Source organism: Siphateles boraxobius, unplaced genomic scaffold (assembly GCF_051911475.1).
Source record: "Siphateles boraxobius isolate OS27281-9 unplaced genomic scaffold, OSU_SipBor_1 269, whole genome shotgun sequence".
In the NCBI taxonomy this organism is placed as follows: domain Eukaryota; kingdom Metazoa; phylum Chordata; class Actinopteri; order Cypriniformes; family Leuciscidae; genus Siphateles; species Siphateles boraxobius.
The window spans coordinates 848,656-876,224 of NW_027508886.1; the positions used below are offsets into that span (position 1 = coordinate 848,656).

At 43.0% G+C, this 27,569-nt stretch overlaps 1 non-coding gene across 1 annotated transcript; it reads right to left on the reverse strand.

Annotated features, from left to right (window-relative positions):
• Positions 1-313: 313 nt before the first annotated feature.
• Positions 314-385, reverse strand: trnaq-cug (transfer RNA glutamine (anticodon CUG)). The gene has a single exon. It is a non-coding gene; the product is annotated as a tRNA-Gln (tRNA).
• Positions 386-27,569: the final 27,184 nt, after the last annotated feature.

The window sequence follows — 27,569 nt, forward strand, 5'->3', positions numbered from 1 at the left end:
AAAGTTGCCAGCACAGAGGAAATGCGGCCTCTTTTTTGTGGTCATTGGAAATCACGCTGCAGCACCTGCACACGTGCTAGGGATCGCGCCTCGTCTTTGTCTTTGAGAGCGATGGACACCTCAGGAATTAGATCAAATGGTAGAGCGCTCGCTTAGCATGCGAGAGGTAGCGGGATCGATGCCTGCATTCGCCAGTGCTGTCCATCCTTTTTACGCCCCCCTTCAAGGGGCACTACCTAGATGAGCTCTTGCGGCTCAGTGCTGCCGAAAAAGTTTTTTCGAACGAGGTACTGCACACATTCCTGGCAAAAGCAGGTCCCACCGAGATTTGAACTCGGATCGCTGGATTCAGAGCCCAGAGTGCTAACCATTACACCATGGAACCTTGGCGTGTGTCAACTTTTCCCATAAGCAGCGGAGATTTAAGTCATTGAGTCCAAAAGCACGATAGCAAGGAGCAAATGAAGCCTTTGCTTTTTAAGCCCATGGCTGCGTTCCAAACCGCATACTCAATGAGTAGGTACTTAATTTCAATGAGTACTTACTTAACGAGCGCTAAAAGAGTAGGTACTTTATAGCCAAATCTCGTTGAGTATGAATGCGATCCGGATTCCGGACATCATCCGCCATGTTGACGTTATCATGTGACTTACGACACGTTATCACAAGCGCAACAACTTAAAAGATGAACGACACGTTTAATTCATCTATCTGTAAATATCTTGATATTGATGAAACTTGCTCATTTTGTGGTATTGTTGAAGAAACAGCTGCCAATTTATTTTGTGAATACATTTAGGGTTGATTTAAGTTGTTATATTTTAAACCCTTCTAATGTGACCCACAGTTCTTTATAACGATTTTTTAAGAAACCCCAAAATCGTTATCTCTTGAATATGTTGTTAATTTTTTTATTTTATACCCAAAAAGTTTCTCCTTCAAGTTTTCCTCTTTTCTTGATGAATTTACCTCTCGTTTCATCCCTCAGACAATAACAACAAAACTATTTTTTAATGTATTATGAAGAACTATTTATATTTAAAGATATTTAGCCTTGTTATTGTTCTTTTTTCCTGTGTATAAATATCATATTATGATGTACACAAACCAATGATCTTTATGTTTTCTGTTTTGTCATTATGATTGTTCATTGTTAGATACAACTAGTATCTTTCCATGATCTTTATGTAATAAGTTTATAAGTTTAAATTATATGAGCGACAGGTGCACTAACACTTCATAACATCAGTAACTCGACAGCACAACCTAGAACAGTTTTCCTCTGCGTTTACTGTCTGCAGTGCACAAGGAGACGGGCCGCTGCTCGAAGATCTCCTTTGGAGAAACTGTTGACTTTATACTCGAAAAATGCAAGTATCGCTCATAAAAAATTAATATTACATCAGAATGAATTGCATTGTTAGCCCACCCCAAAACTTAAACAAAATAATATTAAATGCTGACCATTACTTAATTATATTACTTTTTTTTATATACTAAAAATGATATAATTTAATAAAACAAGCAAAATGTAATTTGTTTTGTAATATGAGTTATGCTTAGAGCCTCTTCTTAATATTATTAACTCGTCTTTATTTTTAGGTCATGTTCCAAAAATATTCAAGCTGGCAGTAATAAAACCTCTCATTAAGAAACCGCAATTAGATCCAAATAACTTAGCAAATTACAGACCCATCTCAAATCTTCCATTTATGTCTAAAATACTAGAAAAAATTGTGTCCACTCAATTGTGCTCTTTCTTACAAGAAAATGATATCTATGAAAAATTCCAGTCGGGATTCAGACCGCATCATAGCACAGAAACTGTGCTAGTTAAAATTACAAATGATTTACTTTTAGCTTCTGTCCAAGGCTGTATCTCAATACTAGTTCTACTCGATCTTAGTGCTGCGTTCGATACTATCGATCATAAAATACTCTTGGATCGACTACAAAACTACACTGGTGTTCAGGGACAGGCATTAAGCTGGTTTAGATCGTACTTATCAGACCGTTACCATTTTGTCTGTTTAAATGGGGAAAAATCAAAGATAACGTCAGTAGACTATGGAGTGCCGCAAGGATCGGTGTTAGGCCCTCTGCTATTCTCAATATATATGCTGCCACTTGGTAATATTATAAGAAAACATGGAATTAATTTCCACTGTTATGCTGATGACACTCAATTATATATCTCATCACGACCAGATGAAAACACTAACTTATCTAAATTGACAGAGTGTCTAAATGATATAAAATGCTTGATGACGTGTAATTTCCTGCTATTAAATTCAGATAAAACGGAGGTACTACTTATTGGTCCAAAAAACTACCCACAAAATCCCTTACAATACAACTTTAATTTAGAAGGATGTCCTGTTACTTTATCCACTACAGTAAAAGACCTGGGTGTTATACTAGACCGCAACTTGACTTTCGAAAATCATATTTCATATATTATAAGAACAGCCTTTTTCCACCTTAGAAACATTGCTAAGCTACGCAACATGCTATCTGTTTCTGATGCAGAAAAGTTAGTTCATGCATTCATGACCTCGAGACTAGATTACTGTAATGCTTTATTAGCTGGCTGTCCTGCATCCTCAATCAACAAGCTACAGTTAGTGCAAAATGCAGCTGCTAGAGTTCTTACTAGATCAAGAAAATATGATCATATAACACCTATTTTATCATCTCTACACTGGTTACCTATTAAGTTACGTATCAATTACAAAGTATTCCTACTGACCTATAAAGCCCTAAATGGTTTAGCTCCTGTGTATTTAACAGACCTTCTATCGCCATACAATCCATCGCGCTCTTTAAAATCACTAAATTCGAGGCTTCTGGTCATTCCTAGGATATCTAAGTCCACTAAAGGAGGGAGGGCGTTCTCGCATTTAGCTCCTAAACTCTGGAATAGCCTTCCTGATATTGTACGAGACTCAGACTCGCTGTCCCAGTTTAAAACTAGATTAAAGACGCATCTCTTTAACCAAGCATTCACTTAATGCTTAACCTTTGATACTACTGCTGAATCAGTTCGAATGCATTAACATTATGAACATCAGCTATGCTAATTATTTCCCATCTGCCTTTCTGCTGTTATCTCGGGACGCTAGTCCCGAGGTAAATAGCGTTCGTCAGCTCCAGTTTGTATCCAGCCTCTCACGGAGACTTCAGATGCCTCAACGCCTGTGAAGAGACGAATCGACGCCTGTGAAGAGACGACTCAAAGCCGGCGATATGTTATGCCATAAATTAATACTTGATTAACTAACTGTATTTTTCTATGTACATTTCCGAAATGCAATTTCTGTAAAGCTGCTTTGAGACAATGTGTTTTGTGAAAAGCGCTATACAAATAAATTTGAAATGAATTGAATTGAATTATGCATGAATACACGTGAACATCTCGATTGTCAGTCAAGCAATGAATTAATGCATACATTAAATAATTATATTTTATATACTGACAACAATAAGAAACATGAATAAATGAGTAAAAGATCAAATAAAAGTAACCATCACACAATAAACAAATGCATGCACATGAAACAAATCTTTATTCAAACTACAAGCATGTATTTGGGCGCTGAAGCCCACATCCTACTGCCATCTCAACACAGCGGTTCCCATTCTGCGGCTTTATTCTGATGAATTCACCAGAGGTGACCGTGCCTTCGTGCCGGAGCTTGTTGCTGCGCTGCGCTTCACAATCTGAGGCGATAAGGGCAGATGGAGAGATCTTATGACAGTCTCATCCATGGCACCGTTTCCAGGATTCAGCTCTGGGCTCCTCATCCTCAGTGCTCACACCAGTCTGAATAAAAACATGTTTAGTTACTTTATAGATTTGTTTATTTACCTTATTTACAGCACATTAGTCTAATGTCAACAGTGTTGACAACAGTGAATTAACGTTATCCTATCCTATGATAATGCCACACATACATCACTCAGATGTCTTTTTCATGTTGTGATGTGCTCATCTGCAATATGTCAATACTTACAATATTTTCCTTTCAGATGTAAATAGACATTTTAAATAAGCGTGTTTAAGATGTATATGGTTATGTAAATCCACTTTAGAGACGTTACGTGTGCTTAGAGCTCCCCTGTTAGCTAGCTATACAAAACATGTTTTACAGCAAAATCACAACTATACTATACTGTCTAACTACTTTACACCTTCAACAGTTAAAACGTCTACTCTATTGTAGTTTAACACATAAGGAACCGTGTTTACTCACATTTGAAAACCCCCGGCGTCGCTGATCTCCGTGATGTTTGATAATGACGTATGCTCTCGCGTGGCCTCCTGGGATAGAAGAGTATCCATCGGTTGAGCACTCAAAAATCGGGCCGGAAGCAGTAAGCCATCCGGGAACTTCTCCCCTACTCTTTTATGAATACTGATGTTTCGAACGTACTGCTTCCTTCACGTACTGTTTTCGCCTACTATATAGTAGGAAAGTAGGCACATTCGAACGCACTTAAGTCCAAATCTCGCGATAATTGGTACGTCACCCAGGTAATTCTCGCCTACTCTTTTGGATTAATACATACTTTTTCGCTCGCCTACTCTTTTCCCATACTAAATAGTAGGGAAGTATGCGGTTTGGAACGCAGCACATGTTTCCCCAATTCCGACTCTGTTTGAGAGTGCCAATTTCACTGCCACGTCAGCAGTTGCGCATCACCTCTGTTTTTTCCCACCCTTCCGCAAAGAACCTAAAAAGGTTCTACCGAGATTGGAACTGGGATCGCTGGATTCAAAGCGCTAACCATTACACCATGGAACCAACACTTCCTGATAGCTGGCTGTCTGAGAGGCAGATAGCGATGAGGCTAGGTGGAATCAGGTAGACTAAAAGAGGCGGACGTGGTTCCTCTGCCGAAACCCGGGATATAAATATCCTGGTTGCCCTAATCAGGCTGAAGAGATTAAAAGCAAAGCCTAATAATGGGCTCGTCCAGGATTTGAACCCGGGACCTCTCGCACCCTAAGCGAGAATCATACCCCTATACCAATGAGCCGAAACATACATCCTCCCTGCTGCTGCCGGGCCGCAAACATTTCAGCTTGCATGGCTTAAAGCGCAATTTTTTGATTAAATCTACAATTAAAAGGTAGCCAGTGCAAAGTTTCCAGCACAGAGAAAATGCGGCCTCTTTTTTTGTGGTCATTGGAAATCACGCTGCAGCACCTGCACACGAATAATGAGAAGCTTACTTACAGGAGCCTGGTCTGCAACACTGGACCCAGTTGATGTTGCAGGAGCAGAGGCAGCACTTGGCTGGACAGAAGGCTGTGGAGGAGACTGCAGAGGAGGCTGAACAGGGCGCAGAGGAGGAGACTGCAGAGGAGGCTGGGCAGGGCGCAGAGGAGGAGACTGCAGAGGAGGCTGGGCAGGGCGCAGAGGAGGAGACTGCAGAGGAGGCTGGGCAGGGCGCAGAGGAGGAGACTGCAGAGGAGGCTGGGCAGGGCGCTGCAGTCCTGTGGGTGGCTGTAGTGAGGATGGTCCTGGTGCAGAGGGACAGGGGTTGAAGGCCTTGCTGGAAAGATGGGAGTTGCTCTTTCCAGTGGACAGGAAGCTCTGCAGGCGACTGGGACACCTGGCCAGGGGTCCACAATGCTGGAGGAGCAGGATAAGGGGCAGGAGCAGGGGCAGTAGCACGAGCCGGGGCAGGAGCAGGGCCTCTCGAGCCTGCAGTGGCTGGAGCGTAAAAAAACACAACAAAATTATCTTATTGTTTTAGACTTTCACTGCATGACTTTCTCAGCTCTGCTGGACAGCTACTGCGATTACACGGTTTACTGCAAAGCATGTATGATTAGTAGAGAGATGACATGATGATGAAAAGATGGAAGGAAGCAGTGAAAATCATCCTGTTTTTCATCCAAGCACCATTAGAAGAAATACAAGAAGAAAAAAAGATGGGATCAGCCAAGTGTGAAGCGAAGCAGACCAAACACTACAACAGCCACTTATTCCAAGGGGAGTGGGGGAAGTGTGAGATGACAAGAATGAGCTTTAGTCAGTGATTACGATAAAAAATGAAATAAAACCTTTTACATACACCTTTAAATTATCTTTTTTCCTTTGAGGATGTTCACTCAAAGAGTGAATGTAGATTGACACCTGAGAAGTGCCATTCCTCTGTGTTGTGAAATAAAATAATATGTCATTTAAAAAATACTGTTTTGTTTTATTTGTAATTGTTTGTAAAATATTGTTTAAGATTTACATACCTTGAGGAAGTTGTTCCTCAGCTTGCGAGGCTACAGTTGCCATCTCCAGGTCATCTTCCTCCTCAAAAAAATCCGTAGCAGCAGAGTCTGTAAAATAACATAAAACACTAAGCACATGTCACCAACACACTTGTATGCGTTAAGTGATACTCACCACATGTAAAGAGCTGTCTCCGGGCTGCGGACTCAGACGCAGGATGTACACGTGGTCCTGCAGCTGTTGAACACGTATTTTCGTTAGACATATATACTGCATAATATATACTGTAATGATTTTAAAGCTTGCAATTCACTTACAGGGTTTGGCTGGAGACAAAATCTTTTTTGCCAGCTGTGAAGCAAATAAATGCTTCCCCCGCGCCAACAGGGCCTTCACATTGGTCGCCAGCAGTGGCCTGTTCTTAGTGGCAGTAGGTGGAGGAGGAACAGACACAGTGGCAGTGGGCACAGCAGCAGTGAGGACAGATGCAGTGGGCACAGTGGTGGTGGGCACGTGGGCTGGAGCCTGCCTCTTCAGCACGTGTGCTTTGAAAAGGGCCATATTGGTGTTAGGCCTGGCCTTTGCCTTCTTCAGGTAGGTGATGAGAGCCTGGGCCTCCTTGCTTGGGTCCTCATACACCTCCTTCATTGACCTACCCTTAAAATCCCCAAACTCCACCATCAGACATCCAGAGTCTCCTGTCCTCTGGGCCTCCTGCAGCATGGCCTGTTTTTTCTGATACACCTCCACAGCCTCGCCTACTTCCCTGATCTACGAGGTGTATCTGAGGAACAGGTGTTTGTTGTCCGACAGCGGGTTGTCCCTCTCCTCCTCCCCCAAAATGCTGCTGACCAGATAGCAAGCATACCCCAGTGAGTTCTCCAGCAGCCACAGGAACCTCTGACCCTGGTGTTTCCCAAACTGGATCTTGCTGTGAGCCAGAACCAGGAACTGGTCTCCAGGATTCCCTCCATTCTGCCTCACAAAGGCAGTGGCCTCAGCCAGGACCTCCTCCTTACACCTGGCCCTCCCTGCCAACACGAAGGAGTCGACCCTCAGAGGTTCTTCGTAAAACCGGGTATGCATACATAATCTGAAAGGACACAGGCAGAAACAGAACGTTACATAGCTGTCATATTCCAACTGAAAGTATTTTACTACAGCATTTCTTTTTTATGTAATTAATTATTATAATATTATAATAATTAATGATTATTATTATTATGAGCATAAGCATTATTGTTTTTATACAACTGTGAATCACTTTGAATTGCCTTGTGTACAAATTGTAAATAGTGTGATGAACTTATTAATAAGAAAATAAATAACACTTCTTGGTACAATCTTGCTGGTATCATGCCATGCTTAAATCGTTTTGTTTTGTTTAGCTTTTGTTGCAGAGATTACTAAGAAACACCAAATATAACATAAAGGCGTTTATGACAATTCATAATAATATGATCATCAAACAGATCTAAAACTTAAAATGGTATATCAAATCGTTTTGGTATATCTTTTATAACATAGTTGAGAATCATTTGTTGAAACAAAAAAACACTTGTTTTTGCCTATTCATGTCTTTTTAAATATGTATAACATAGTATTTAAAAAGATAACATAAATATGTATACTGGTGTATAACATAGTATAGTATAACATATATGAATTAAACTTTTTTTTTAAAGGTTTTAGTAAAAATCTTCTTGTGGTCAAAATAATGTAATGAATGACACAAAAAAATACTAAATTAACAACAACAAAAAAATGGTTTAACCCTTCGGAGTCTTGGGCTATTTTGGCCGTTTTTGAGTACTTTTATTTTTTTTAAATTTTGCAACATAAAAAAATGTTTACCATACCAATGTTTGGTATAATTTTTTTCAGCACAACATCACCTATATGATCAGACAATTAGTTTTTCACTTTGATGTACCCTATCAACATACTGGACCCAAAATCACACAAAAAACACAAAATCCGAATAGAAAAATTATAGCTTTTCTACTACAAAAAACACAAACATGCTCAATGAAGTATTTTAAAAGGCTTAAAATGTAAACACAAGTTGTAAATGTCAACATATACAGGTACAATTCAGATATAATCAACCTATATACAAAAAAAATATGATTTACAAAAAAAAGCGTGTGTAGCCATAGGCTTTTTTTCTTTCTTTTTAGCTCAGCCACTTTTTAAAAAATGTTGTGCACACAATTATTCAGAGAGCTATATTTAAGGCCTTGCATTCCCAGAGTATGAGGGTTCGCAAATAGTGCAAATACAACATAAACAATTTAAAATTGAGATAAAATTAAACTATATGCAGCAAAAAGCAGGTGTGGCAATAGGCGTTTTTTCTTTTCTTTTTTGCTTAGAAACTCTACAAAACAATTCATGTACAATTACACAGATATCTACATTACAGGGATTTCATTCCTTGAGTAAGAGGGGTTCCTCAATAGTGCAAATATACCATACAATAGGTAAAATGAACACAAAATCAAATTATACATACAACTATTTACAGCAAATATCAGGTGTTTTTTATTTTTATTTTTTATCTGTGCCTCTCCTCAAAACAGTTTAGCTAAATCTACTCCTAAACTACCTAAACTACTCCTAAACTACCTAAACTATCTACACTACTCCTAAACTACTCTCAAAATCTACTCAAACTCTTCCAAAAACTAGCAATAATCTCTCTCTCTATATATAACGTATATATGTCTCTCTTTGTCAACTCCGTAAATCCTCTGCCTTTCAATTTTGCGTCTTAGCTCAGTTGGCTCCTCCTCCATTCCCTAAAATGTGCAGCCTGAATAGCAGAGTCAGCAGATTCACAAATTTTTCTCCGTTTTGTTTTATGACAAAAACCGACGAAGTTATTAGAATAAATGCAACGCCTGTCGCATCCCATCTTGCGTTCTTTTACGAACGCGTCAGTATTTTTTTATATAAAGTTTAAATGATCATATCTCCGTTTTTACTTGGTCTATCAACACAAAACAAAAAGTAAAATAGAATTTCAAGCCAGCACTTTCGACAGAAGTGGACGGCAGCGCTCAACGTGACTTTGTTTTTATGCTTCGACGTCTTAAACTGGTCATGTAACTTGATCACGCCGGCGTGATCGGCGACCCCGAAGAGTTAAGGAGGATATAGCTTAATTAGCGGTCGGCTAATTATCTTGACAGTAGTGGCATGTTTTTTACTGTATATCAGGCACGTGCAGAGGGGGGGGGGCTTTGGGTGCTCGAGCACCTGCCCTTTTGCCCCTTGGTGCCCAAAGTGCCCTTTTGTCAAGGCAAAATTTCCTCTCCTTTTTTTTGTAATTAAAGGCCCTTTTGTGGATGCCTGCCCAATCTAACTATTAGTAAAATTAATGAATAATAATTTAGCCGTAAATATAATGACCCACATGATGACCTTTCACCTGACGAACTCGTCCGGGACGATTCCTCACGCTGCACGCGCATTTTTTGATTTCGCGCGGCTACGCGCACTGCCAGAGGATATCTTCAACTCTGCGGCTGCTGGTAAGTGGTGTTTTATTCTCAGCGAAGTGATTTTGATGTTTGTTTACTTATTATTATTATTATTTTACAAGAACGACGTGAAGAGCATGCTGAGATGTTGTTTATATTGCTGTGTGTAGGCTGTAGAAGTAACGTTAGCTTGCTGTTTGAGGGAGAAAAGTTTCACGGGCGTCGAGGGGTCTGGTCTTTTTATGTTATTTGACTAAAAACTATTATTTTTACTTTATTATTATTATTATTATTACAGTATTTATTTAAAAAAACGTATAGTGCCATAAAAATTATCATCACAAATCTGGTAAGAGTTTAGGCTTATTATCACATACCGTTAGCTTACAAATATCTTATGTTTTGTGTGCAGAAGCCTCTGTGAACATCTCCCCTAATACTATTATATAGGCTACTATTATTATATTATTATATTATAGCGGCCTGGGCAGAATCTGCAGCTTTACAGCAGGTCAGTGAGCTAGTGAAGGTTCCAAACACTGTCAGCAATCTTTACATCTTGTCATGGTCACATAAAAATGATTTAATCAGCTAATATATCTCTATATGTTTGTTTTAATGTCTACAGTCTCAGATCAGCTCCAGCAGTATCAGTAGTAGCAGCAGTAACAACAACAGCAAAGGCAGCAAACTCACTTAAGGACTTTAGTAAGAATGTACCAGAACAGGTATCACATTAATGTTAAAAATCTTGTAAATTATTAATTGCTGTTTCTGTTTGCTTTGTTTTTATTTTCATTGTATAAATGTAACTCTTGTATTTGTGTAAATCAGTTTATGCCATGAAAATAGCCATAGATGCTGATATGGCATTAAATAAAACTATATTATACGAAACATGGGCCACGTTGATTTTGTCCTACACAGTTTACTATAACAGCTGTTCTTTATTATTCTGTATAACAGAGAAGAAAAAGCCATCAGGTTGGGACAACTTAAGGTACTTCAGTTTCTAATCCCAGAGTTATTAATAGGTGCACACTGCACATTCATAATTTTTTTTAACTTTTAAACGTAAAATTTGTCTTTTCTGTTCTGATTCTTTTTCAAAACTGCATCAATGCATTTGCTACTGTATCAATACAGAATCATCTGTATTGATATATTACTGTATTGATATTTTGAGCACAGCCCTATTTAAAGCCTTGTTCCGCATGTGCCCCCTTTTATACTTTGAGCACCTGCCCCTCCAGAGGTCTCTGCACGGCCCTGCTGTATATCATGGTAAAGTTGCAGGTTCACATGTACAGAAGAAAACGTGTGCTATTAAACGCTAGCTAGCTTTATTGGCATGTTTAATTGTCTAAAAACAAACACTGTTTATGAATAAATAATGATCGATTATACAGTCATGAAGAATAGACTTACCTGTTGCAAAGATGACGATAATTACTACTGATGACGACTACTTCCTGCTCAGCTACTGTTCGGACGCTCTCGCTTACTGCTCCGCGCTTTGCTCTATCGCTTTTATATTTCTATATTTTATCTCCTTTTATCACCTAATTTTAACTTCAGCACAGTGCTCAAACGCTTGGATTACTACAAAAAAAAGCAGAATTATTGTATTCGACCAGCCTCCCACTGAAAGCTTACATTCCGGGGAAGAGAAAACACAACTGCCTACATTCATAAGGATAAGAAAATGCCTCCTCTGGAATCTACTTGCTGCTCCAACTGCCACAGACTTTTACAAAGGATTGCAATTCTTGAAACAAAGTTAATTGCGGGACCACCAAACCAGACAGAACACACAACAGAGCTTCGTCATGGACGTCCTCAGCATACAGCCGGTGAGTCCCATGAATCTAGTGCTTCTCGACAGGCCATACTGAGTGTAGAGAAACAAGCCGATCGTTTTACTAATCGATGGCACAAACAGGGTGCGAGACCCAAAGGCACTCGAGACATCAGATTGTCACGAGCATCACATATTACTGCAGTAGCATCCTCTACCCCAGATACGGCTCTGACAAGGACTGCAAACACTGGTCTCCTACCACCGCCTATACATCTTGAGAACCGATTTGAAGTATTAATGAATGAGGAATCCCCAAATTTGATGAATGTGATCGCACACAGACAGAATCAGCCAGTAGCTAACACTGATGCTAACTGGGGCTCAAGGTCGAGCAGACAGCGGCACTCAGCTCACAGTGCAGCCAAGCCCAGGACTCTGATAGTGGGCGACTCCGTAATCAGAAACATTAATAGCAGGTATACAACAACGTGCTGCCTTCCACAAGCAACAACTTCTGATGTAAACAGGGAACTTCAGAACATTCTGATGAAACATAAGACTGCAAATCGACTCATCATTCATGTGGGGAAGAATGATATTCATAAAGAGCAGTCGGAACTTCTTAAAAAGGATTTCAATGAACTTTTTGAAACACTTAAAAGACTGAAAGTTCAAACATTCATCAGTGGACCACTCCCAGCAAGAGGAACAAACAGGTTTTCACGGTTGCTTGGGCTTAATACATGGCTGCAAAAAAACCTGCAATATAAAAGGAGTGAACTTTATTGACAACTTCAATCTTTTCTGGAGTCAGAGGCAACTGTTTCAACAGGATGGCCACCACCCAAACAAACTTGGTTCAAGAGTGCTAAAGGACAATATCTACTTCTCCCTCCGTCATCCTTCTGCAATGTGTGCCAATCCACTCAACCTGAATGGCACACACACACCTGGATACAGTATGAATGACCACAGGATTTCACTTCAGCACCTGAATGGACACGCGGTTGACACATCACACAAGGACAGTGATAACACCACTCAGCCACAACAACCTCTGCTCACGGACACAATCTCAGCTGAGCCCTGCCCACAGAGCTCACCACAGACAGACTGTGACATACCAGCACTGCTCCAAGATACAGCACCCATAGACGACTTTCTGGAAAACAGCCAGGAAAACCAGGGCAGCATATTACAGCCTCCGATTAACACCAGAGCAAAAATCCCTCTCACCGGAAACATTATCACTCTCTCCAGCATCTCCACTTCTGTGCTTCTCAGAGAAAATGGAACAACTGGTGCATGCTGGAACTAGACTATCCCACTCTTTTGCTGCGAGCCCCCAGATACCAACCAAAAAACGCCAGGCCCCACAACCACCAAAGCCTGCGGGCCCAGCTCGCCCTCCCCCTCCTCCTGTGAGAGCTCTTCGGCCTCTGCCACAGCGCCAGGGCCCACACCCTCCTCCAGCGGCTCGAGGTGAACCAAAAACAACTGATACCAGCTCTCAGTGATATGTGTCGGGTCCCCGCTATGATAACAATAACTTTCTCAAATGTTTACAGAACAAGCGGGAACCCAGTGTGCCTGTATCTTTTTCTATTGCTGTTCAATTACATGATAGAAAGTCTAAGGCCTTCAAAAGCCTTACTGCAAACCCATCTAATCTGGTGCCTATTACACAAGATACCAAGATTGCTGTGGGGACAAAAAGTAAGACTGTTAAGTTAGCACTTTTAAACATCCGCTCACTTAAAAATAAATCACTTTTAGTCAACGATTTAATAACCACATACAACCTGGATTTTATGTTGCTAAATGAAACTTGGCTAGAAGAAAGTTGCAGTGCAACAGTCCTCAATGAAACAGCCCCTCCTAACTTTACTTTTATGAGTGTCTGCAGAGCTGTCAGAAGAGGCGGAGGTTTAGCTGCTCTTTATAAAGATGTCTATCAATGTAAGCAAATATCATTTGGGAATTACCCGTCTTTCGAGTATCTGGGTATTGTGTTAAAAGGTGCTCCACGCATTTTACTTATCATTGTTTACAGGCCTCCAAAATACTCTCCAGCTTTTGCTGAGAACTTAACAGAACTGTTATCAACAATTTCCTCAGAGTTTGACTGCTTTGCCATTGCTGGAGATTTTAACATTCACATAGATAATGCAGAAAACAATATGGCAAAAGAAATCAAAACTGTTTTAAAAACTTTTGATCTGACTCAGCATGTACATGGACCCACACATAATCCTGGACACACTCTAGATTTACTTATCAGTAAGGGTCTAAACATTTTATCAATTGTTATTAAGGATGTAGCACTGTCTGATCATTTTTGTATTTTCTTTGATATATTTGTAACGCTGGCAGGAGGAATGAAGCAGAGAGCGAATCCAAATGCAAGCACTTTAATTAACTAACAGACAAGTAATCCAAAAAACTCTAAACTCAGAAAAGGCACACAGGACACAGAACTAGGAACATCAAACAACGACCGACAAACACCAACTGAAGAACAAGGGTATAAATACACAGGCAAACAAGCTAAACAAGATAACAAGGGGGCGTGGCTAATCAGAAACACATGGGGAGACTAATCAACAGAACGGGGAACAGCTGAACATCTACAGACAGGGAAACACATGACAGACAAGAACAAGGAACAAAACACAACGCCCACACCGTGACATAGCCCCCCCCCCCTATGGGCGGCTCCCGACGCCCCTTGAGACAAAAACAAAACAAAACAAAAAAAAAACACTAAAGTTCAGGAGGGTGGTGAAGTGGAGGCGGTCTTGGGGGAGGGACGGAGGGCCAGGTTCGTGGAGTGAGGGTGGACCTGGACCGTGGGTGGAGCAGGCGACCCCTCGGGCGGCCAGGGCGGTGAAGACCCCTCGGGCAGCCAGGGCGGTGAAGACCCCTCGGGCGGCCAGGGCGGTGAAGACCCCTCGGGCGGCCAGGGCGGTGAAGACCCCTCGGGCGTCCAGGGCGGTGAAGACCCCTCGGGCGGCCAGGGCGGTGACTCAGGCGCAGGAACAGCAGACACCGGCTCAGGAACAGCAGACACCGGCTCAGGAACAGCAGACACCGGCTCAGGAACAGCAGACACCGGCTCAGGAACAGCAGACACACACACTGGCTCGGGCTCCGGAACAGACAACACACACACTGGCTCTGGCTCGGGAACAGACAACACACACTCGGGCTTGGGAACAGACCACACACACACACTGGCTCGGGAACAGACAACACACACAGTGGCTCGGGAACAGACAACACACACACTGGCTCGGGAACAGACAACACACACACTGGCTCGGGAACAGACAACACACAGAATGGCTCGGGAACAGACACTGGCTCCGGTTCTGGAACAGACACCAGAACAGAAACAGCCACAAGGACAGACGTAAACACAGAAACAAACATAGAGCGATCAGGTTCAGGCGTGACTTGAACAGTAGTCTCTGGATCGGCAGACGTGACTTGAACAGCCTCTGGATCGGCAGACGTGACTTGAACAGCCTCTGGATCGGGAGACGTGACTTGAACAGCCTCTGGATCGGGAGATGTGACTTGAACAGCCTCTGGATCGGCAGACGTGACTTGAACAGCCTCTGGATCGGCAGACGTGACTTGAACAGCCTCTGGATCGGCAGACGTGACTTGAACAGCCTCTGGATCGGCAGACGTGACTTGAACAGCCTCTGGATCGGCAGACGTGACTTGAACAGCCTCTGGATCGGCAGACGTGACTTGAACAGCCTCTGGATCGGCAGACGTGGCTTGAACAGCCTCTGGATCGGCAGACGTGACTTGAACAGCCTCTGGATCGGCAGACGTGACTTGAACAGCCTCTGGATCGGCAGACGTGACTTGAACAGTCTCTGGATCGGCAGACGTGACTTGAACAGTCTCTGGATCGGCAGACGTGACTTGAACAGTCTCTGGATCGGCAGACGTGACTTGAACAGTCTCTGGATCGGACGGGACCAGCGGCGAGGACTCTGGGCTGACAGGAAGTACAGGGAGGACTTCCAGGCATTGCGGGACGCGGGAAGTCCTCTTCCTCTTCCGTCTCCGAGAGCGAGAGGACGCTGTGCTGGACGGGACCAGCGGTGAGGGCGCTGTGCTGGACGGGACCAGCGGTGAGGGCGCTGTGCTGGACGGGACCAGCGGTGAGGGCGCTGTGCTGGACGGGACCAGCGGTGAAGGCTCTGTGCTGGACGGGACCAGCGGTGAAGGCTCTTTGCTGGACGGGACCAGCGGTGAAGGCTCTTTGCTGGACGGGACCAGCGGTGAAGGCTCTGTGCTGGATGGGACCAGCGGTGAAGGCTCTGTGCTGGACGGGACCCGCGGTGAAGGCTCTGGCCAAACGTTGCTGACGTGAAGCTCTGGCCGGACGTGGCTGACGTGAAGCTCTGGCCGGACGTGGCTGACGTGAAGCTCTGGCCGGACGTGGCTGACGTGAAGCTCTGGCCGGACGTGGCTGACGTGAAGCTCTGGCCGGACGTGGCTGACGTAAAGCTCAGGCATGTCGTGGTGAAGCTCAGGCATGTCTTGGTGAACGTGTAGAACAGGTGATGACGTGGCGTGCCACGGGAGGAAGCTCTCCAGACATCTGGTGAGTGCCTCTCTCCAGTCCAGACCGGAGAGATCGGGGAGCTCCCTCGGGTCGACCTCCTTAGCCCCCAGCCGGTAGCACATCTTAATCGCCTCATCACCCAGAGAGCAGGAGGCAGCGAGGGGAACAAACCCCCAGGTGTACTGGAACAGATCAAGGCTTTCCAGGGCCAAGGCCGCGATCTGTCCAGCGAACTCCCGGTCTAGCCTGTGTAGATCAGGCGAGATCCGTGCTGCTGGATTCATATTTGGTCGGTCGTTCTGTAACGCTGGCAGGAGGAATGAAGCAGAGAGCGAATCCAAATGCAAGCACTTTAATTAACTAACAGACAAGTAATCCAAAAAACTCTAAACTCAGAAAAGGCACACAGGACACAGAACTAGGAACATCAAACAACGACTGACAAACACCAACTGAAGAACAAGGGTATAAATACACAGGCAAACAAGCTAAACAAGATAACAAGGGGGCGTGGCTAATCAGAAACACATGGGGAGACTAATCAACAGAACGGGGAACAGCTGAACATGTACAGACAGGGAAACACATGACAGACAAGAACAAGGAACAAAACACAACGCCCACACCGTGACAATATTGATCTCTCCTGCCATTGAAGCTAGATCTGTGTCTGTCAAGAAGAGATGCTTAAATGAGAACACTAGTGTACTATTTATGAAGGCTATATCTTTAACACCAAGCATATCTGCTGACTCTGTTGATTTTGTCCTTGATTCTTTTAACTCAAAAGTTAAGAGTTTAATTGATGATATTGCTCCTGTGAAAGTCAGGAAGAAGAGTGGCAGACAAAAAGCACCTTGGAGAAACTCAACAGCAGTGCAAAATATGAAAAGACAATGCAGAAAAGCAGAGCGCATGTGGCGGAAGACAAAACTTGTAGTCCACTATAACATCTACAAAGACAGCATCCATGCTTTCAATAAGGAACTAAGCAAAGCTAGACATACTTTTTTCTCGAATATTATAAACAGCAATATAAACAACACGCGCACTCTTTTTGCTACTGTAGAGAGACTGACAACCCCCCCCCCCAAGCCAGATTTCCAGTGAAATGCTCTCAGTGAGAAAGTGCAGTGAGTTTACTTCTTTCTTCTCTGAGAAAATCAATAATATCAGAAAGGTGATCAGCTCATCCTTGAGTTGCGCTGGGGTCAGGCAGATCAGACAACAGCACGAGAAAGTAGCCACTATGTCTGATTTCGAAGAAATTGATGGCAAAATTTTGGAAGAAACCGTACAGAGCAGGATAAGGGGCAGGAGCAGGGGCAGTAGCACGAGCAGGGGCAGGAGCAGGGCCTCTCGAGCCTGCAGTGGCTGGAGAAAAAAGAAAAAACTTACCCACTTACAGGGTTTGGCTGGAGACAAAATCTTTTGTGCCAGCTGTGAAGCAAATAAATGCTTCCCCCGCTCCAACAGGGCCTTCACATTGGTCGCCAGCAGTGGCCTGTTCTTAGTGGCAGTAGGTGGAGGAGGAACAGACACAGTGGCAGTGGGCACAGCAGCAGTGAGGACAGATGCATTGGGCACAGTGGTGGTGGGCACGTGGGCTAGAGCCTGCCTCTTCAGCACGTATGCTTTGAAAAGGGCCATATTGGTGTTAGGCCTGGCCTTTGCCTTCTTCAGGTAGGTGATGAGAGCCTGGGCCTCCTTGCTTGGGTCCTCATACACCTCCTTCATTGACCTACCCTTAAAATCCCCAAACTCCACCATCAGACATCCAGAGTCTCCTGTCCTCTGGGCCTCCTGCAGCATGGCCTGTTTTTTCTGATACACCTCTACAGCCTCGCCTACCTCCCTGATCTGCGAGGTGTATCTGAGGAACAGGTGTTTGTTGTCCGACAGCGGGTTGTCCCTCTCCTCCTCCCCCAAAATGCTGCTGACCAGATAGCAGGCATACCCCAGTGAGTTCTCCAGCAGCCACAGGAACCTCTGACCCTGGTGTTTCCCAAACTGGATCTTGCAGTGAGCCAGAACCAGGAACTGGTCTCCAGGATTCCCTCCATTCTGCCTCAAAAAGGCAGTGGCCTCAGCCAGGACCTCCTCCTTACACCTGGCCCTCCCTGCCAACACGATCTTCCTCCTATTGGCCTCCTCAGTTGGCCCCATAAGGAGTTGACCCTCAGAGGTTCTTCGTAAAACCGGGTATGCATACATAATCTGAAAGGACAAAGGCATAAACAGAACGTTACATAGCTGTCATATTCCAACTGAAAGTATTTTACTACATCATTTGTTTTTTATGTAATTAATTATTATAATATTATAATAATTAATGAATATTATTATTATTATTATGAGCATAAGCATTATTGTTTTTTATACAACTGTGAATCACTTTGAATTGCCTTGTGTACAAATTGTAAATAGTGTGATGAACTTATTAATAAGAAAATAAATAACACTTCTTGGTACAATCTTGCTGGTATCATGCCATGCTTAAATCGTTTTGTTTTTGTTCAGCTTTTGTGGCAGAGATTACTAAGAAACACCAAATATAACATAAAGGCGTTTATGAAAATTCATAATAATATGATCATCAAACAGATCTAAAACTTAAAATGGTATATCAAATCGTTTTGGTATATCTTTTATAACATAGTTGAGAATCATTTGTTGAAACAAAAAATTCATTTGCCTATTCATGTCTTTTTAAATATGTATAACATAGTATTTAAAAAGATAACATAAATATGAATACTGGTGTATAACATAGTATAGTATAACATATATGAATTAAACTTTTTTTTTAAAGGTTTTAGTAAAAATCTTCTTGTGGTCAAAATAATGTAATGAATGACACAAAAAAATACTAAATTAACAACAACAAAAAAATGGTTTAAGGAGGATATAGCTTAATTAGCGGTCGGCTAATTATCTTGACAGTAGTGGCATGTTTTTTACTGTATATTATGGTAAAGTTGCAGGTTCACATGTACAGAAGAAAACGTGTGCTATTACACGCTAGCTAGCTTTATTGGCATGTTTAATTGTCTAAAAACAAACACTGTTTATGAATAAATAATGATCGATTATACAGTTGTGAAGAATAGACTTACCTGTTGCAAATATTGCAAAGATGACGATAATAATAGCGGTCGCTGATTGGTCAAAAGTAAGCCACAGGAGCAGAGCCAGGAGAGAAACGCGATTGGTCAAAAGTAAGCCACAGGAGAGAAAGGCGATTGGTCAAAAGTAAGCCACAGGAGAGAAACACGATTGGTCAAAAGTAAGCCACAGGAGAGAACGTGATTGGTCAAAAGTAAGCCACAGCAGAGAAACACGATTGGCTCACGTGGGCTTACTTTGGGCTTACTTTGGCTCAATCGGTAGGAAGCAGTAGGCGCAAGCGAGAGGTAGTGGGATCGATGCCTGCATTCTCCAGTGCTGTCCATCCTTTTTACGCCCCCCTTCAAGGGGCACTACCTAGATGAGCTCTTGCAGCTCAGTGCTGCCGAAAAAGTTTTTTCGAACGAGGTACTGCACACATTCCTGGCAAAAGCAGGTCCCACCGAGATTGAACTCGGATCGCTGGATTCAGAGCCCAGAGTGCTAACCTTTACACCATGGAACCTTGGCGTGTGTCGACTTTTCCCATGAGCAGCAGAGATTTAAGTCATTGAGTCCAGAAGCAAGATAGCAAGGATTTAAGTCCTTGAGTCCAGAAGCACGATAGCAAGGAGCAAATGAAGCCTTTGCTTTTTAAGCCCATGTTTCCCCAATTCCGACTCGGTTTGAGAGTGCCAATTTCACCGCCACGTCAGCAGTTACGCATCACCTCTGTTTTTTCCCTCCCTTCCGCAAAGAACCTAAAAAGGTTCCACCGAGATTTGAACTCGGATCGCTGGATTCAAAGCGCAATTTTTTGATTAAATCTACAATTAAAAGGTAGCCAGTGCAAAGATGCCAGCACAGAGGAAATGCGGCCTGTTTTTTTGTGTCATTGGAAATCAGGCTGCAGCACCTGCACACGTGCTAGGGATCGCGCCTCGTCTTTGTCTTTGAGAGCGATGGACACCTTCTCTCCATCATCGAGGGGAATTAGCTCAAATGGTAGAGCGCTCGCTTAGCATAAGAAGGGGCCCAATCTTTGCGCCCCCACACACAAGCCAAAAAGACGCGAAAAACGAGAATTTGCCCACAAATTTCCCCTGCAACATTATCAGGGCTATATTCCTGTGCGTTATGAAGGAGTTTTAGTCACATTTGAAACAAGTCACCCTCCGTGGGCTGGATTTGAACCCATGTTCTGCGTGTGATCAACTGCGCCTGCGTCTTCATTTATCTATGACATCATTATATTGATTTATATTTTTTTGTGTGTATTAATATAATTTTTAAATATTGCACATTACATGTTGTTGATTATTTAATAAAATGAATAAAAATGGAGGGATATGATTTGATTGACATGATTTATCAGATTTGTTTTAAGACACTTCAAATGTTTTATTAAATGTTTTTTTTTGTGTATATTATTTAAAAAAAATTGCATATTACATGTTGTTTATGATTGAATAAAATGAATAAAAATGTTTCTTCAAATATGTGTTTTTTTGTGAGGGATATGATTTGATTGATATGATTTATTAGATTACTTTAAGACACTTTAAATGTTTTATTAAAATGAATACACACAAATATTTCAATGACACTTAAAATGTTTTATTAAAATGAATACACAAATATTTAAATGACACTTTAAATGTAAAAAAACAAATATTAAAATGAATACACACAAATAATGAAATGAGTACACAGACACAAACACACATATATACATATATATATATATATATATATATAGGACAATATGAAAGACTGGGTGGAACCATGTACAGTAATATATACAAAATATATACAGGAAAAAAGCAAATTGTTTATTGAGGAGGTGGAGTTTGGCTTGCATTTTGCTGGCGCTGTTCTGCCAACCAGTCATCTAAAGATTTTCCATTTGAGGCACGCAAGCAAAATGTGGCATTACCATATCGGCTATGGCCAAACTCTTTGGTTTTGGGCTGCCCACATTTGCTGCACATGTTAAAGGTTACCCCTCGCACATACTTCCTCTTATGGACTCCGATTTCCGTCTCCTGGGCCCGCCGGCGCCTGTTCCTCTGGGTGTAACGGGAAACAGGAGCAGCAGACACAGGAGCAGGTGGAGCTGGGCCTGCACCGGATGTTGAAGCACCAGAAGGTGGAATCACCATTGACACGGTCATATCTGGGTTAAGGACTAGTGACAATGACCCAGGTGCTGAAATGGGCTGCACAACTCCTGATGCTGTTGGGGCAGGTGCAATGGGGCACACCATGGTGGTGGCAGCAGCAGGCCGTCGACCTGGTCACAGAAGAGGAGCCTGTCCTTCTCAATTTGGCGGAAGGGTAAATGTATGTTTTGGGCGTGAGGTCGATGCCGCTTCATCCAATTTTTCCCTCGGTGGAGGAAGCTGCGTATCAGCCACAGCAATTGGGTCAGGTGGAGTCAGTCCCTGAGCGAGGACACTCATTTCCTGTTTTTTCTGCTGCCGTTGAAACCTGAAAATAAATTACATGTATTATATATATGTTTAAAAAGTATTCAGTTAATTTGAAGAAAATAATGTGCCTTGCTTACCACTGAATGAGTGTCTTCTGGTTTAGCTCAAACAGCTGGATCATTGTTTCATCCATCAGCCTGCGATTGTTAAGCACCAGCTCTCGGATATGGTGGTAATCCGAGAGGATTTTAGACCACCTGGGGCGGCAAACTCCAGCCTTCTTGGTCGGCGACTTGTGTAAAGCACACAGCTTTGTACAAATGGCCTCAACCAAGCGGCTGGTGCTGGGCCACTGTGCTGGTCCCCCGGGATGTCCAATCAGACACCGTTTTACACTCTCCACACCCGGTGTGACTCCGGACCGCTTTGGTGCCTTAAAGCGTCCATGTGTCAGCTGAGGCTGATGTCGAGGCTGATAGTTGACCCGCTGTTTGTCTATGTCATGGAGAGCTGTCCACAGCTGAATGGCCTCTGTCACCTGCAGGTCAGTGAGGTAAGGAGCCTCACGAAGACCAACCAGGTAACCAGCCATATCCTGGACCTTGTCCCACCCAGCAATGCCATCGGGCCCAATGACTGCTCCCTAGTAAATTCAGATTAATGTTAATATATGTGGAATAAAACGAGATTGAAATTAAATAAAGCCCTTAAAGTGTTTTACCTGAGCCTCGTCGGAGAAACTGCTTCCAGTGTCAGATGGCTGTGACAACACTGAAGGGGCAGGGGCAAGTTGGTGTCCTTCTCTAGTTGATGTGGATGGCTCAGCCAGTGACACGTCAGCCATTGATACATCAGCCGGTGATGCTGGGGACTGAGGCTGAGGCAAAGATGAGGGGCTGTTTGCGAGATCATGGCAGGGGTCATTCTCGTACAGCACTGGAACTGTGATGTCCTCCGTGATCTCTTCCTCAAACCCCTCATCTTGCAGGTCTTGGTCATCAATTTCCTCCACCAGTCTGTCTTCATCCTCTGGGTTCTGGAGCACTGGAGTCAGTGTTTTGCCAGTCTGGCTGTAAAGGTACTCTATTCCTAGCAATTCACCTACGAGAATAAAAGGGGAAAAAAAATGTCTTAATATTTTGTCTAGTACATTTAAGGCTAAATTGATACTTAGTAGAGTATTACAAAATAACAAATTAATGAATGTCTTGCCTGTATATGCTCCAGGAGGGCGATAGCGCTCATCCCAGGGCTTCCCAAAGACTGTCTGGCTAAGCTGGTCCACAACCTCTCTCATGGCACTGCCATATGACCGGATGGAGGACGCTCCTTTTATGGCATCTTCCATCCGGTCATCATTCCAACGCATCAAGCCCTCAAGGAGATAGGCTTGAAAATGCGCATCACTGGCACTGGTTCCTAAAAGTAAAAAAAAAAAAAAAAAAAAGGGTTTTATATGTCACATATATACAATATATTTACTACACATGAGGTGCTATGAAGTAGCTGGTTACATGTAATAGAGTTATGTAATTACATAAAAAAAATATTGTCATTATAACCAGAGTTATTAGTGATTTGTGAGGCAAGACAGCTTTGTCAATGCTTTTATGACATCAGAAAAGTACAGTAAAAGTGTGACATTTTTTTAATGTGACATTAATTTAACGTAATGGAAGCAGTTACAGTGCTTATATTTTTTTACAGAAAAATTACTAATCCATATGTATGTAATACCTGGAATAAAACGGTTCAGGTGGAGGTGGAATGACTCCAAGGAGGTAGAGCCTCGAGCACACCTGTAGCAGCACAGCTCCACACCGCCTTTCTTCAGTGTCCCCTTCTTTATGTAGAGCGGAAAGTGCTCTGGGTCTTGGATACACTGTACATGCTTCCGCTGTTCTTTCCATATCTGCTGGATCCGTTCATGGTTCAGAAGTGGAACTCCCAGAGTATCCTTCCCGTCCGCACTGTCAAACTGATCAATCAGTGACCCAATCAATATGGTGGTCTCCTCCTCCCCCCTGGTCCTCCTCCGGCAGTGCAGTGCCAAATCCCTCCGGTTAATGCGAGCACTGACCGCCTTTTCTGAGATGTAGCCAGTCTTCTTTGCTGCCAGCTCACCCTCCTTTGCACGGCAAAGAGCAGCCACATCCTCTGAATCCCACCGGAATATGGACATGGATAGACGTGCCATGAAGATCCCATAGAGCGGATGAGCCTCTGTCGTGACACCTGCAGCAAATCGCCGCTTGAAATGCCAGATGTCCAGGCGCACTTCAAGCTCATCCCACTCCGAAAACATGGCCTTCACCTGAGACTGGCCGTGCTGACTGCAGCAATCTCTGTCCACGTACATCACCTTTGGGGATGCCTCTCCTGCCTCTCGGTAGCGTTTCATTAGGCCAGCTGCCATGGGGTCCAGTGCATGTCCCTCGGCGGCTGTTAGGACAGAGACAAGGACTTGGCCGTGTTCGTTACCAACATTTGTGCACCAGGCAGCTGTTCCTGAAGCAGCACCGGCAAGTTTTTTTGTGACCTATTGAAGAAAAAAAAGATTTAAAAAAAAAAAAAAAAAAAACTCATAACTTTTCATTATGTACACACACACATATCCATATCTGGACAATTTCTGGATATAAACAGGGCTGTGATACCTTTTTTGTGGAGTCCATCTTGAGAACACAGCCAAATACAGATGTTATTTTGGCCTTGACCTCGTCCAGTCGCCCCAGAACATCCCTGGCGTACACAGCTAACAGCCACTTAGGTTTAGGAAGGGCAGGTAAAAGGGAGGCTCAGCAAACACAGGAGGCTGCACAAGGGAGGACCTTGTGAATGGTTCACAGGCAGTCAGGTACTGCAGGACACGCTGTGTCCATGACTCACTGTGTTGTTCCATCAGCTTCTTGTAGAGCTGAGTCACACTGTTGCCCAGTGTCCTCTCCCTCATCATCCTCACCACCCGGTTGTCACATGAGTATCTAAAGAAACAACAGTATAATCATGCAAATGCTTTGGTTGGAAAAAAATAACACAAATAAAAGCGCCTAATAATGAATGATTGTCATTATGAATTACCTGTATGTCAGCAAAGCTGGAAACTGACTGCGGTGGCCCATATCCAGCTGTCCTAAGATGTCCTCGTTCCAAGCTGGATACTTCTTTTTGCAGCGTTTGCACTCCAGATACTCAGTGGCAAGGTCATACCACCCATCAATGTCCAAGACCTTGCGCACGGTACGGTAAAGTCCTGCCGCTGTAAGTCTGTGCTTACCACAGTCTGGGCGAACGCAGACAAGAGGAAACAACCACATCTTTAGCGGCATCCATAAGAAAATGGGCCGACAGAAGAAGAGGTCAGGTGAGGCGGGTGGCTGGGTGTTTATTAAAGGGGGCTGAGGAGGATACCACCAAAGCTTCAGCTGGGACACTATTTCTGGCTTTCCAGTTCGCATGTTGGCCTTAAACAGTGTGTTCCGGATCCACTCATGCTGGAAAGGTGGAAGATGATCTTTCCAGTGACTAGGAAGCTCAGCTGGTGGCTGATGATGAGGAAGAGCTGGTGTCTGTGCTGTTTCCGCTGATGGAGACGGACCGGCACAGGCCTCTGAGTGAACAGTAACATAAACAATATAAGGATGACTGTTATTTGATAGTAATATGCCATAAATGCAGTCCACAAACAGCCGGCGAAGCAGTAATTTTAAACAAGTATTAATAATAATTATGATTATATTTAGGAATAACAGTGAAGAAAATGGTATTAGTGTCAAGAAGCAAAGAACACAGTGTACACTTTATTGATGTAAGGAATATGGGATCAATATAGCTCTTTGAGAATGAGGATTAGATGGAATGAAAGAAGGAAAATGAGTCGTGATGAATTCAGTAAAAAAAAGTATGATGCCCACAGACATGAAGCATGCACACAGACACAATAAGGAAAAACTGTTCCTCTAATTATTAGAACAATGAATCTCCACCATCCTGTCTGCTCAGGTTGAGTGAGTGAGAAGAGCAAGCGGTGTGAAAAAGTTATCCAGTGATTGTTTAGCAACAGGTAACTTCGGAAACGCAAATAAATACACTGACACCTTTGGACATCCTTAAGGTTTGGTAGAAGTGCACTCAAAGAATGCCTCCCGCTTGAGGCATGATGTCACATAATTCTGTATTGTAAACAAAAAATATTTAAAAATGTTTATTTATTTTCAAAAATAATGATTCTCAGTGGGTTTCCACAAAACATTCTTATAATATTTGCATTTGTGTCATATGCCACACCTGTATTTAGCTGTGCTTCACATTGTGATGCAGCAAATACCAGCTCCTCATCATCATCTTCAGCAGTGGGAATGGAAGTGCCTGGAGCACAAATGTTAAAACTATTACTGTGATCAATACATGGAGACAAACATATGTAAGATGTTGCGTACTTACCAGTAGCGAAAAGCTTCTTTCGGACCAAATGTTTGGCTGGGGGTTCTGCTGCCGGAGGAGGTAAAGTGGACTGCAGTAATGGATCTGGAAACAACAAGTGGACAAGTTTGCCATGACGATAAATGAATACATGTAGAACTGCTGTAGGGAAAATTCTATATTTACACTCCTACTCACAGGGTTTAACTGGTGACATTAGTTTTTTGCCAGCTGTGAAGGTGACAAATGTTTGCCACGCGCCAACAGTGCTTTCACAGTGGCGGTCAGCTGTAAACCAGTTTGGATGGCTGTAGGTGGACGTGCAGAGGCACTAGAGGTTGCAGGTGGACGTGCAGAGGTACTGGAGGCTGCAGGTGGACGTGCAGGCTGATGTACACTGGTGCCCATATCAGAAGCCCGTCTTTTCAGGACATACGCCTTGAAAATGGCCATGTTAGTGTTGGGCCTGGCATCTGCCTTAACCAAGTACCTGATGAGGGATTCGGCCTCATTGCTCTGGTCTTCATAAACATCCTTCATGGACCGGCCCTGAAAGTCACCAAACTCCACCATCAAGCAGCCCTGGTCTCCAGTTGCCCGGGCTTCTGCTTGCATTTCCTGCTTCCTCTTATACTTCTCTACTTCTTCTGCCATCTCTCTAATATGAGAAGTGTACTGTAGGAACAGTTGTTTATTTTCTGACAGGGGGGTTGTCTGCGCTTTCTCACTGGAAATGCTGAGCACCAAATACACTGCGTACCCCAGAGAGTTTTCCAGGAGCCATCTAAATCTCTGACCCTGGTACTTCCCAAACTGAAGTTTGCAGTGAGCCAGTACTAAAAACTGGTCACTGGGATCTCCACCGTTTGTGCAGACAAAAGTACTTGCCTCTGCCAGCACCTCCTCCTTCGATTTGGCCCTTCCAGACACCACATTTTGAAGTTGCTTCGCCTCCGCCGATGGCGCCATGAGGAGACGGTTTGATGTTGCTGACTGGCGACGAAAAACGGGGTATGCGTACATTTTCTGAAATGAAAATCAGAAAGAGACTATTACCTCTGTCAATCTAAAAGATACCTGTATGTTAAGTGTGTTACAATAATTTAGCAAACTACACAGCAGGACTTAAATCATGTTTATCAGGCATTTTGGGTTACAATATGGAAAGAAATTATATGAAATATTAGATATTATTATGAAAATCTTGGCAATTACTACTAACTCCCATTATTACACTTCTTTTTTCATTACATGTTGCCCCAAGAATACATTAATATGCAAATTAGATACATAGATACATTGTATAAAATGGGAAAACCCGCTTATGGCCATTTTACACACATATTGCATAAAGCAAAATGGAAGTCTATATCAAATCATTCTGTTATCTTTTATAACATAGTTGGGAATCATCTTCATACAAAGTTTGGTATATAAAATCCTGAAACCTAAACAATTTCAGGATATAAAACACTGATATAATTAAGCTATATCCTCCTG